Genomic DNA, 12,138 nt, shown 5'->3' with positions numbered 1-12,138 from the left:
GTGGAGGTGAGCTCCAGAGTCCCAGAGAGGCATCTACCTGAGGCAGTAGGGCACAGACCCGAGGATGGAAACCTAAATGCTTCTCATGGGATTCATCACTACATGGGCTGCATTTAATCTTGTCTGAGCAGCTTATGTTTTCACCATGCTTCTGTTTCCCTGCCTGGGCCAGAAGGAATAGAGGCCCCATTGTTGTGAGCAGCTGCCCTGAGAGCTGCGTGCAGAATGCAGAGCTGGGATGTTGCTGCGCCCAGAGAGAGCCTGCATGACAATGACAGCCACTGGGTTTGTGTCCCTTCCAGCCATTTCTCTATACACAGGAATAATGGGACTGTGCTCTTGTTGTCTCTGTTCTGGACACCTCAGTGGTGTGGTTTGAGTCCCTCCATTTGGCAGAGCGATCCAGAGGTCTGAAAAAATAATCCAGCCAGCAGAAAACAATTAAGGACCTCTATGAAATTCAGTGTGTGCTTAAGTGCTGAGCTGGGTCTTTCATTGCTGCTATGGTCAGATCTCATCAGCATTATGGAGTAATCACTATCACAAACAAATTTTTTTACACAAGGAAAAGCAGTGAGACCATCATACTTCACATGCCTGTTACTCCTTACTTTAATAGCTGGTGTTAACGTGGTATTACACCAGATATAAGCAAGGTCCTCACTTCTTTTGGACTGCTTGGAAACAGGGTCCTCAAATGATCCACTGTGCAATGCCTATGTATGGGTATCTACCAGGAACAGCATCTGTATCAGGAACTGCATCCTGGTATCTACCAGGAACAGCATCAGTATGCTGCCACATGGGATGTGCATTTCTGAGCCATGGAAGTGAGAGCTGCAACACAGTTCAAGGAGGTGCAGCCAGGAAGAAACAAAAGCCTCCTGAACCAACTGTGGTACATCCCCAAGTGATCTTACCATGTCTTGGGACATGTCTTCCCAACCATTTTCTGGGCATATCAACCACCCTCTCATGAAGCAAGGATAGGAATACAGCAGAAAATACAGGTTTAACCCATGGTATGAGCTATGAAACCACTCTGAACTCATGTTGCTTTTGCTCTTGGTACCTTTTAGAAGTTCTGCTTCATCTTTCAAGTTGACATATCAGTGTTTTCCTGTGCTAAATGTGCAAAGCCAGACGTGACAGGAAAGAGCCTTGCAAAGAAACTTGCAGAGCTTGCAAAGAGCCTTTTCTCTCTGTTGACAAACTTGAAATGCCCTTCAAAATTTGGGTCTCCTGAAGCTGGGGCATCTTCCTGATTTCTTTTAGGTGTCTTATTATTGTGTGAGATGTACTCCTCAGGGTAAGCAATCCTTTTAATGAGAATAGGCTGTTTTCCTCCCATACTGGAAGGTGTTTATTTAGGACACAGACACAAAGTGACATTATTGTAGAGCTGCAGCAATAGAACATAGTTGATTGGAACTCAGAGCTTCAATGAAAACTTTCAGCACAATTTCAGATTTTGTTTGACAACAGGAGATTTTGACTGAAATGTTTCTGAAAATAGCAAAACCCTCACCCACTCAGAGAACTGAATGTGAAACCTCAAATTTTGGTGGGGAGGAAAAAAGCGATGACATTTTCCTTCCAGATTTGTATCAGTCCCAACAATAAACTTTACTTTTTATAGGAACCAAATAGTCATAATAGGAATTAAACTGTATATAGATCAGAAATAGAAAATACAAGAGACTAATAAAAGTATCAGATATACACAAGGCAGAAAGTTGAAAAGAGCAAAGAAAATGAGATTAAGGGGAAAGGTACAGTTTATATGTGGAAAAATGAAACCAGAGTAGATATGGAGGCACAGATGTGAGTGGTCATGGGGCAGGGCAGAAATGCTCCCACCCCACCCATGGAGAGTGCAGTCACGAACAAGGCAAGGAAATACAAGGTATGGATTCTGGAGCAAGTCCTAGGGAGGGAGACCAAGCTGGTCAGAGGGATGGAGCAGCTCTGCTGTAAGGAAGCTGAGAGAATTGGAGTTGTTCAGCCTGGAGAAGAGAAGGTTCCAGGGTGACCTCACTGTGGCCTTCCAGGACATTAAGGGAGCCCACAGGAAAGATGGAGAGAGACTCTTGACAAGGGTCTGGAGTGACAGGACAAGCAGGAATGGCTTCACACTGACAGAGAGAAGGTTTAGATTGGATATAAAGAGGAAATTCTTCCCTGTGAGGGTGGTGAGGCCCTGGGACAGGGTGCCCAGAGAAGCTGTGGCTGCCCCATCCCTGGGAATGTCCAAGGCCAGGCTGGATGGGGCTCTGAGCAAGCTGGGATAGTGGCAGGTGTCCCCGCCCATGGCAGGTGAGTAGGAATGAGATGATCTTTAAGGTCCCTTTCAACACAAACCATTCTGTTTTTCTGCTATTCTATGATTCCATGACTTTGTGACTTCGCATTTTTTACCCACCAGACCTGAGGCCTTGGGAAGTGCTAACTGGGAGCAGAAGCCATCCATTGGAGAGGCAGGAGAAGTTTTGGGAGAAACCAGCAATACCTTTGACCACAAGAGCTGGGACCTACAAGCCAGAGGTTTTCTTGCCTCCTTTGGTGTCACTGACCCAGGTCTTGCTTCTCTGACTGGAAAGTGGAAACAACAAAATCATCCCCCTCCTGTTTATGTACTGAAGCCCTTTGGAAGCGGCTCAGGCTTTGCCCTGGGCTTTGCTCCCTGTGTCTCCACACTCTGTGCCGGGGATCCCGGGGTCACCGCCGCAGGACAAAACGGTGGCAACAACAATAACTGCGCCGGCCTGGCACAGGAGGGGGGACGATTGTTTTCAGCCTTTGCAGCCCACGACTGGTGGTACAAATGACAGATACAATCAGGCCTTGGGGTTTTCCTTACATTTCTATGTCTGGGGAAGGGTGTCAGCCGCTGTTCTCAGCCACTCTGGCAAACTGAAGCTAAAGATTCGGGCAGGTGGGGGAGAGAGAGAGAGAAATGCATTGAATTGCCATCGAAAGAAACATGCATAATTTCTAGAAATGCTTTGTGTCAGTTTCAAAGATCCTACTGGGAATGCAGCTTATTCTCTGGCCAACACGTTTCCTTTGCAAAAAGCACAACTGGTGTACTTTGGGACTTTTTTTAGTCTCCAGCAGCAGTCAGTACCTATGTTTTCTTCCACTGACATGCCTGTAAGTTCAATCAGCTGAAATGGCTTATGTGAAGTAAGGGATGGAGCAAGTTCACGTGGCACTCTAAGAGGACCTTGAGACAAACTGTAGTCTCACTGATGTAACTGGAGGTTCTGTTTCAGATTTCTGCTGATCTGAGAAGGATGGAGCAGAAAAAAAATTACATAATTAACCCTTCTGTTAGAAAACACCATGGGAAGCAAAGAAAATAATGTAACATTCCTCTAAAGCCCCATTGCAGAGTTGTGGTTAAATGTGATTAAAGTTCTTATCCTCCCACTGCCTTTACAAGAGTATAAAAGTGGTACCTCTGAAGTTTTGCTGGAGTTGGACTTGACAAAAAACAAACAAATAAACCCCTGCAATAGTTAAACACTGTTACTTAATAGAGCTTTAAATACTTACCAGCTTCTAGTGTGAAAGTATCAACTTTAAACCCACTTCTTTTTTTTTTTTTGCCATGGTTAAGTCTAACCTCAACCAATGATATTTTTTCTTCTGCCTAAACCTTGATGTGTTTATGGCACACTGCTTGTGGTGACAATCATACTTTCAGTAGCAATATCTCTGCTGCAAAGCCAGGTCTGTCATCTCCTTTCACTGAACTCAGCAGTTTCCTGAGCAAAATTCTGTGGATTAAAAAAAATAAAATAGGAAACTGTTTTAAAGACAGCCCAAACCCAAACATCTTCCTGAAATTATTCAATTTTTTTAAAAGAATATATCTTTCTTGTTTTACCCTGCCATTATACCCATCAATGTCATCACTGCATGGCTTCTGCTGAACCAGACAGACCACAAAGCCTAAAGCCTTTATCCACTTTCTCTTTGATGAACACTCAGTGCCTTGTTTTGGAATTTTGTTTAATTTCTTTCATTCAGGGAAGCGCTGGCACCATCTGCTGGGACTTGTGTCACTGCAACCACTAAAGACAGAATCAGAGAATCACAGAATGGGTTGGGTTGGAAGGGACCTCAAAGATCATCTCATTCCAACTCCCCTGCCATGGGCGGGGACACCTCCCACTATCCCAGGTTGCTCAGAGCCCCATCCAGCCTGGCCTTGGACACTGCTAGGGTTGGAGCAGGTACAGCTTCTCTGGGCACCCTGTGCCAGGGCCTCAGCACCCTCACAGAGAGCAATTTCTTCTTCATGTCCATCTAAACCTGTGCTCTGTCAGTGTAAAGCCATTGCCCCTTGTGCTGTCACTCCAGGCCCTTGTCAAGAGTCTCTCTCCATCTTCTCTGTAGGTTCCCTTCAGGCACTGCAAGGCCACAGTGAGGTCACCCCAAAGCCTTCTCCTCTCCAGGCTGAACAATCCCAGTTCTCTCAGCCTTTCCTCCTGTGTTAGGATCTCAGTCCTTGCATCTATAAACATACCAAATATTCCCAGTTTGACCCATATGGGTACTTTTTTTTGTTATTATTTTTATTTTTTCCACACCTTTCCTAGATTTAGATTGCATTCACTACACCTCAGCAATTCCCTGCAGTTCTGGGTCCTGCCTGGGCTTGGGGAGGCAACTTAGGAGTCTTCTGTGCAGTTTGGTGCTAAGACTAAGCAGATTAGTGAAGGTGATAGGACAAGGTTTTAAACTGAAAGAAGGTAAATTCAGACTAGATATAAGGAAGACAATTTTTTATGGTGAGGATGGGGAAACACTAGAACAGGTTGTTCAGAGAGGTGACGGATGCCCATCCCTGGAAATATTTAAGGCCAGGTTGGAGGAGGCTCTGAGCAGCCTGGTCTGTTGAAGACGTCCCTGTTCACTGCAGGGGGATTGGAGTAGATGACCTCTGGAGGACCCTTTCAACCCAAACAATCCCATGGTTCTATGATTCTTTTGACTTGAGTCCTATTGTCCAGGTCCTGTAGAAATGGATTTTACTTGTGAAGGAGGCCACTGACTTTAAATGGAGAAGACTGAAGAAGCCTCAAAGAAAGACTGAAGCACTTTCTTAATTTGTGTAGAATTCAGGAAACAGGGATCGGTCTGCGACAATATAACCAAACTCTTTTTCTGTAGATCTCAGAGCAAGATTTCAATAAGCTGAGAACCACAGGAACAGGGACTCAAATTGGCAAAGACGTTTTTATAGCATTTTCAGTCTTAAATATAACCTTGTAGCTGGAAATTATGGTAGTCAATAAATCTTGAATTACTACAGAAATTAGATTCACAAGATTGTTGGAATGTAAAGCTAGGAGAATGTCTAAAGTACCATGTGTGTTTGTGTCATATTCCTCATAATTTTAAAAAAGTTATTAAAAATGCATACAAGAATATATTTTTTAAAATATATTGTATGGATAATACATTTGTGCATTACATATCTGTTTTATATTTTTATATACTACTATATATGTATAAAATAATCACATGTAATTGTCAAAGCTTTAACTCCCAAACATCATAACATAGACATTTCTTAGTAATTTTATAATTTAACTAGCTATCTTTACTTAGTATTTTATGTCTTGTCATAAATTAAGAGATATTTAAATCCTTATGATAGGTGATTCACACAGTAAACCTTAAATATATATAAACCTGTTATATTTTGAGGACAGCTTCCCATTCAAATCTCCAGCTTCACCAAGGAGAGGGTGATTTCTTTTTTCCTATGGATCCAAAATGAAATTACCCAACTTCAGGGTTCAAAAGCAGTTTTTAAGGTGGAACAGTGGGCACATCAGACCAAAATGAATCGAATGAGCATCACTCTAGGGTGTCAAAGTCACTCAGCTCTGATTGCACGCATCTAAACCAGATGAGCTGAAACTTTCTACTGGAAGTTACAATGTTGCAAGTTTCTCTGATAACCTGTACTGAGCTGAACACTGGTGATAGCAAATCCCTGCAGAGAATTGCCATTTTGGGGCATTTTCAGGAACTCCTAAAGGGAGATATAATAATATAAGGGTGGTGTGGTTGAACATGGTATATGAGGTCTTGTTTTGAAGCTGAATGTCATCTATGGTATAAGCATGCACCCACATTTGGAAAATTTGAAACTGGGCAATTTCCAGTCAAGCTTTGCTATCTTGTTGATTTTCTTAGTTTTTCAAATGTTGGTTTGGCAGATTTTAAAGCACAAAAAAAAAACTGGATAACAGTTGATGTAATTTGGCATTAATAATTTGAAGCAGGTGCCAGACCTACCTGCACAATGCACTCTGAATAGGGCTCTTGGGGGCAACGGTGGCAGCACCTGCCAGTTCTTGGGAAAACAGTCTGACATTCCATTTTTAGGCCATTTCTTCAGTTCAGTCTGAGACACTGCTCAGTGCTTCATCCAGCCTCATCCCCAATGGACTGTGGAGCACATTGTCCTGAGGAATCTGAGGGCTCTGGGCAGATGGAGCGGTGATGTCATCCGACTTTTCCATTTCTACTTCCTATGAACATTTGCCTTATTCTTACATGCCAGCTCTTTCTCGGCATGTTTTAGACTAGAAACATTTTTTTTTTTTTTCTGGGTGTAGAGAAGGAATCACTTCTTTTTGATTTCAGACAAGATCTGGCAAGTGAGCTCTTGTTGCTAGTCAAAGAAAAAGCCTTAAAAAAATTAACACAGAATCTGTGTTTAGCAAAGTGATTTGCATAAGCTGTACACTTGGTTCTTAGAGTTGGAACAGTTCTAACCTATGACAAATTCCTCTGTCTGGGCTGTCTTCCAAAATCATTTTCATCTACCCTGGCAAAAGAACTGAAGTCTGCGTTCTGCACTAATTAAAGGCCTTCAGGAGAAGGGCCCCAGTTGAAATGCTGACACACTTTGTACACGCTTTATTTGTGAAAGGGGATACTGAGCCCATTTGATGGCGCCTCCTGCTCCGTCAGGCCGTGCAAAATTTTAAGTGGGGAAACAAAATGGGCACAGTTATGTCTTGTTAAGGTTCTGAGTTACTAAAACACTGCAGTTTTCTCTGTTAAAAAGCATGATATGGAGATTTTTTGATCTTTGAATAACACTAATAAGCAGTAAAAGGCTAAAACCCATGGCAGTTCCTTAGTGAATATGAACTGACACTCCCAATTTTTATTAAGTACTGTGGCCTAATGGAGCTGAGTCTCTGTCTCCCTAAATATCTTCATTTTGGAAACAGCAGAATATACACCCAACATCCCTTTTACATAAAACTGGGAACTGCTGAAAAGGGAAGGCAGGGAGAACAGCTGTCCCAATAACTCTCTGGAGTTCTTCCAGCAGGACTACCACTCCAGTAGGTTTGCTTTCCATTCTAGATCATTGACAGGCTTCTCAGCTTTTTAATATTCCCAATGTATTCAATGGAAATCAGAGTCCTTGACTGAGGAAGGCACCCAGAAAGTCTTTTTTTCTGAAGTTGTTGTCCTGAGTATTCACCACCTGCTTTGGAACACACGTGCTTGGGCTGAAGAGAGATTTTAACTACTCTGGATGTTAACTACTTTATCCAAGTGCCCAGCAGGAGGCAAGGAAAGAAACTCCTCCTCTGTGGGGAGTCTCACCTAGTAGGAAGTGTGCTCTGAAAACATGGATTAGACTCAACTCTGCAGCTGAACTACACGGAGAGCTCCTGCAGAGACTAACAGAGCTTAACCAGGGTTCAATGCACTCACCCTGGCCAGGGAGAGGAGGGAAGTACATCTATCCAGCAGCAGATGTTCGGATGCTTAGTGACCTGTGGGAAAACACTTGGGAGAGGCAAGGGCACTTAGGCAGCTGCATGGTGTTTGTGGAATTTAAGGAATCCCAGCCCATGTCCTAGGCTTTTCTCCTTGCTCATTTGCAATGAGTGCAGAAAAGAAAAAAAAAAGGAGGAGCAGGAGGATTTCTCCCTCAGATATTCTTTCAGCATTCCTCAGGCTTCACCCTGCATGTCTGCTGCAGCCCTCACTGAGGGATTTTATTGTAAAGCAGCAATGCAGGGATTCCAAAGCCTCTGAGACATATTCAGGGGTTTTGCTAGCAAATAAACTCATAAACATAATCAACATTCTTTATAAATCCTCATCCTTTCCTTAGAGGATGAATTTCTAGCCTGTTTTCTATGAATCTTAAATGCAAAGTTTCCACAAGGGCAAACGCTCGGGTTTTTTCTGCCTTCTTGAGCACAGGGGACAATCCTGTCTTGTTTTTGTCCCTAAAAGTATTGACTGTATTAGACACTGGCACGTGCTTTCGAAAGAAAAGCACCATGAATGCTTGCATGTCCCTGTATTATTGGCCACGTGCTCCATCCCTGGGAGACAAATGGGCCACTGAAATGCGGCTGGCCTGGACGTCCCACATACCAAGCAGATGCAAGCAGAATGCCATAGGGAAATAAGAAACACATTGTATGTGATTTAAAAGGCTTACAGCTATGGAATATCCCCCTGAAAGCCTAATGAACATCTCCAGCACATAGACAATCAAAGTGCAAAACGCGCCCTGCATCGGGATACAAAACCACGGAACTGGAGATAATCTCGGAAGAGACCCACAAAATAAATCTACTGACAGCAGCACCTATAAATCATGCAGCTCCAGCACTTGGCTTGTCAAAATGTCTCCAAGCTCAGGATTTTCTGTGGACAGGAGGCTGTCCACACAGATTCTTTCTTAATTTTATGCCTTCTGTTTGCTTCTGGGTAAGCTTGTGTCCTGGATTTGGGGTTTGTCTTTGTTTTGCTTTCTTTCTCTCCTACTATGTCCCAAACTGACTTTGACAAAGTTAGTGATTAGAAACTCAGATTTCTTACCACAAGGCTGGAAAAAAAAAATACAAACATTTGTTCAAATGACTGAAAATACAGATTTTTTTTGTCCCTGGTGACTGTGAGTGATTGGATCAATGTTTGGATACAGTGGGGAGAATATCTAGGGAAAAGGAAGGGGGAAATGGGTAAATCTCTCAGGATTAATCTTCTGGGGGTACTTTTTTTGCATGGACCTCCCTACTTATGACACCTATGAGCTCTTGGAAGTACATTTGCAGAGTTTCCACCAAAAGCTAAGGTGGCAAAGGAGAAAATGGTTAACAAGATAATTTCATCCCTCATTCTCAAAGGGAAACAGCTCTGAAACAATTCCTTCTAGAAATGTGTTAATTCCCAAGTGGAGGAAAAGCTGCTGTTAAACCTGTATTGTGAGGTGAGAAGCAGAATTAAGCAGGCCAGGCTCAGTGGCTTTCTATCCACAAGACTAACTGTAACAAGAGCTTAACTGTCTACTCTGAAGTTTGAACCCAATGTATGTAAATTGAGTTGTGTTATTCCTCCTTATCCCTGTGTCCTATGCCTTGCACAGAGGAGCTCTGACACACCTTAAGGAGCAGAAACTATTCCAACTCTCCATAGACTGCTGAATGCTTGTAGGACTTTGGAGCATGCACAGCATAACATTTTTTTATGCAAATCCTGGAGAGTGTCTCAACATTGGGGACAAAACTCTGGGAAAACAATGCCATAAAAAGGGTGATGCATGTCCCTGGCTGTACATTTGAACTGCAAAATTGGAGCTCAGTTCAGGCCTGTTGCTGCTACTGCAGTTGAAATAATAACACATAAATAACTTACAGAAAACAACCAATAAGCTTGAGGAAGAGTGCATGAAAAGAGATATGGGTGAAAGAATGTGAAGGAGCAGAAAAGACAGGGGGAAAGAATTGTCTGAAATGAAAAAAAAAAAAAAGTGAGAAAAGGGAGTTAACAAATAGCAGAAGAGCACAGACAGAACATGGTCATTCCAAAATCAGCTGCTGCCTGCTGTTCCCCACTGTCTAGAGGGAATTTTGAAATGGTTTAAACACAGAAAGGAGTGAGCAGGGAAACCATCCTGCCCTTCACGAGCCCTGTGCTAACCTCAGTTTCCCATTCATGAACTCCTAAAAAACCTTCAGTAATCTGAATCTGTAAAACAATTGGTTTAAGGCAGTGGAATCTCTCCTTAAGGACCCAGCAGCACCATATCCCCAGCACACCACTCTGCCAGCATTTATTAGTCCTCCAGGGGTCATCTTCAACCTGTGCTAATGTAATCCTGCAAAACCTTCTAGCTGTCTGGGACCCGGCTGTCTTCAGCAACACACTGGTGTGAAATAATTATGGATTAAAGCAAAATTAAAATGCAATTTTCAGGTATTTTCAGAGGAAGACTTTAGCTCTACTTGTGGCTGATAGACTCTAGGAGGTTGCAAGTAGCAGCTGAGAGGCTCAGAATACTGTGATAGAAGGTGAAGTCCATGGAGAGGCCCAAGCTAATGCGTTTTCAAGTCAATGGAAAGATTTCTCTCTCTGAGTGTTGAATTGGTCTGTGAGGGACTGGATGAGATCCAGCTGAGGCCCATGGTTACCAGAAGTTGCCACCAACCAATGACTGCTCAGAAGGTCACATTAAACAAAAAGATGGTTATAGTAACATGTTTAATGACCAATGGCTGCAGACACAAAATATTTTTCATTCTTCACAGTTGTCTGGGGTCAGAAGACCAGGGAGGAAAAGGCATGAAGGCAATAATAATGAATTTGTCAGTCCACACCTGCTCCCACTGAGGGGTCTGGAGGAACAGTCAGGTATAAACCCTATTCTGTTTCCCAAAAGATCCAGGGAGCTGCAGGCTGGAGTCACTGTGCTGATCAGGCTGACTCCCTTTAACAGCGCTGAAATGCTGCTTTAAAATAAAAATCCAAGGGTTGACCTATAACTACTACACTGCCAAACATAACTGAGATTTCTTAGAATCTGCTCTCACTGTGAGTTTCATGTAAAATGTTTCCCAAGATGTCTTTGTGTGGCTATTAGTTATTGCAGTTGATGTGCTGTGAAAGATTTTAAATGGCAAGTCCCAGTGTTTCCTTGAGAACTATTCTGTTATGGACAGCTCTTAAGTTAAACTGGGAAAACAGAACAACAACAACAAAAAGCAATAATGAGGCTGTAAAGGAATGGAAAGTATTCCTGGTTTCCACCCTCACTTGATAATTAGTCAGAAACACAGACCTTAGATTCAGCCTGAAGGAAGACTCTGTAAAAAAATCTGCTTAAGATAAAGGATCAAAGTGATTCTTCAGCGATTTTAAATCTTTCAGGAGAAAGCTAAACTAAACACTACAACAGATTTTCAGAATAAATTGTCTAAAGAAATAATGGAATTTTTAATTTTGGAGAATTCTAAGAAAAAAACAGGCTGATGCTTGCTAGGAACAATTTAGGTGGTGTTGATGCTATGGTGGAGCAGGGGAATAGACCAGGAGACCTCTTCAGGTCTCCTGTAAATTTATCTTCTTGGATTCTGTGCCTACAAACAGGACTGTTTGCCAAGAACATGCTAAACTTGGGAAGGTGTGCAGTAATGTTTTAAATCCATTTATATACAAACTAAAGTTTAAGAAAATATACATATGAGATGAAGAACTGCAAATGAAAGATGACAGAGAAATAACACACAGGCATTTGAAATGTGGGCCGAAAATAAAACAGGATTCAGCCTGGAAAATGCATGCTAACATACTTGGGGAAATATAATCCTAAATAATATCCTCAGTGGGAAAGCAAAACCTGGAAATCATTTATTTTACAAAGGAATCTTCGGGCTGATTGAGGACAGTGAATCAGATAGATGAGTTTTAAGCACCACCATAACAGCTGGAGCTCAGTTGGGACTTCCAAATTCAGGTTTGCTGCTGCTGCAGCCTGAGGCACACAAATAAATCCCCCAGCACTCACAGTAAGAGTCCACCAGGTGATTTATACTTTGATTGAAAATGTGATTCTCTGAAGCTTCAGCTGGAGAGCGTCAGCTGTGCCTGGAGATAGGGCCTGATGACAATCAGGCTGGAGACTGTTTCCAGCAGAGCAAGGATGCAGGCACCCTTCCACCCCTCCCCAGTTTACATGCAGTAAGGCAGTTTGAGAAAGGTCTTGATTCCCTGATATTAGTAATGATTAAAGTTCCTCTTGCTGGCTTCTAGGGACACAGAATTATACCAATACTGGATATTCAAAACTTTTGA

The 12,138-nt window shown here is 42.6% G+C and overlaps 1 long non-coding RNA gene across 2 annotated transcripts in view; it reads left to right on the top strand.

Moving 5' to 3' along the window:
- LOC141728770 (uncharacterized) overlaps positions 1–12,138 on the top strand; it is a 64,340-nt gene that overhangs the window by 49,169 nt on the left and 3,033 nt on the right. The window lies entirely within an intron of this gene.

This window comes from Zonotrichia albicollis, chromosome 4, assembly GCF_047830755.1.
Source record: "Zonotrichia albicollis isolate bZonAlb1 chromosome 4, bZonAlb1.hap1, whole genome shotgun sequence".
Taxonomy (NCBI): Eukaryota; Metazoa; Chordata; class Aves; order Passeriformes; family Passerellidae; genus Zonotrichia; species Zonotrichia albicollis.
This window is presented reverse-complemented; position numbering and strand designations above follow the sequence as displayed.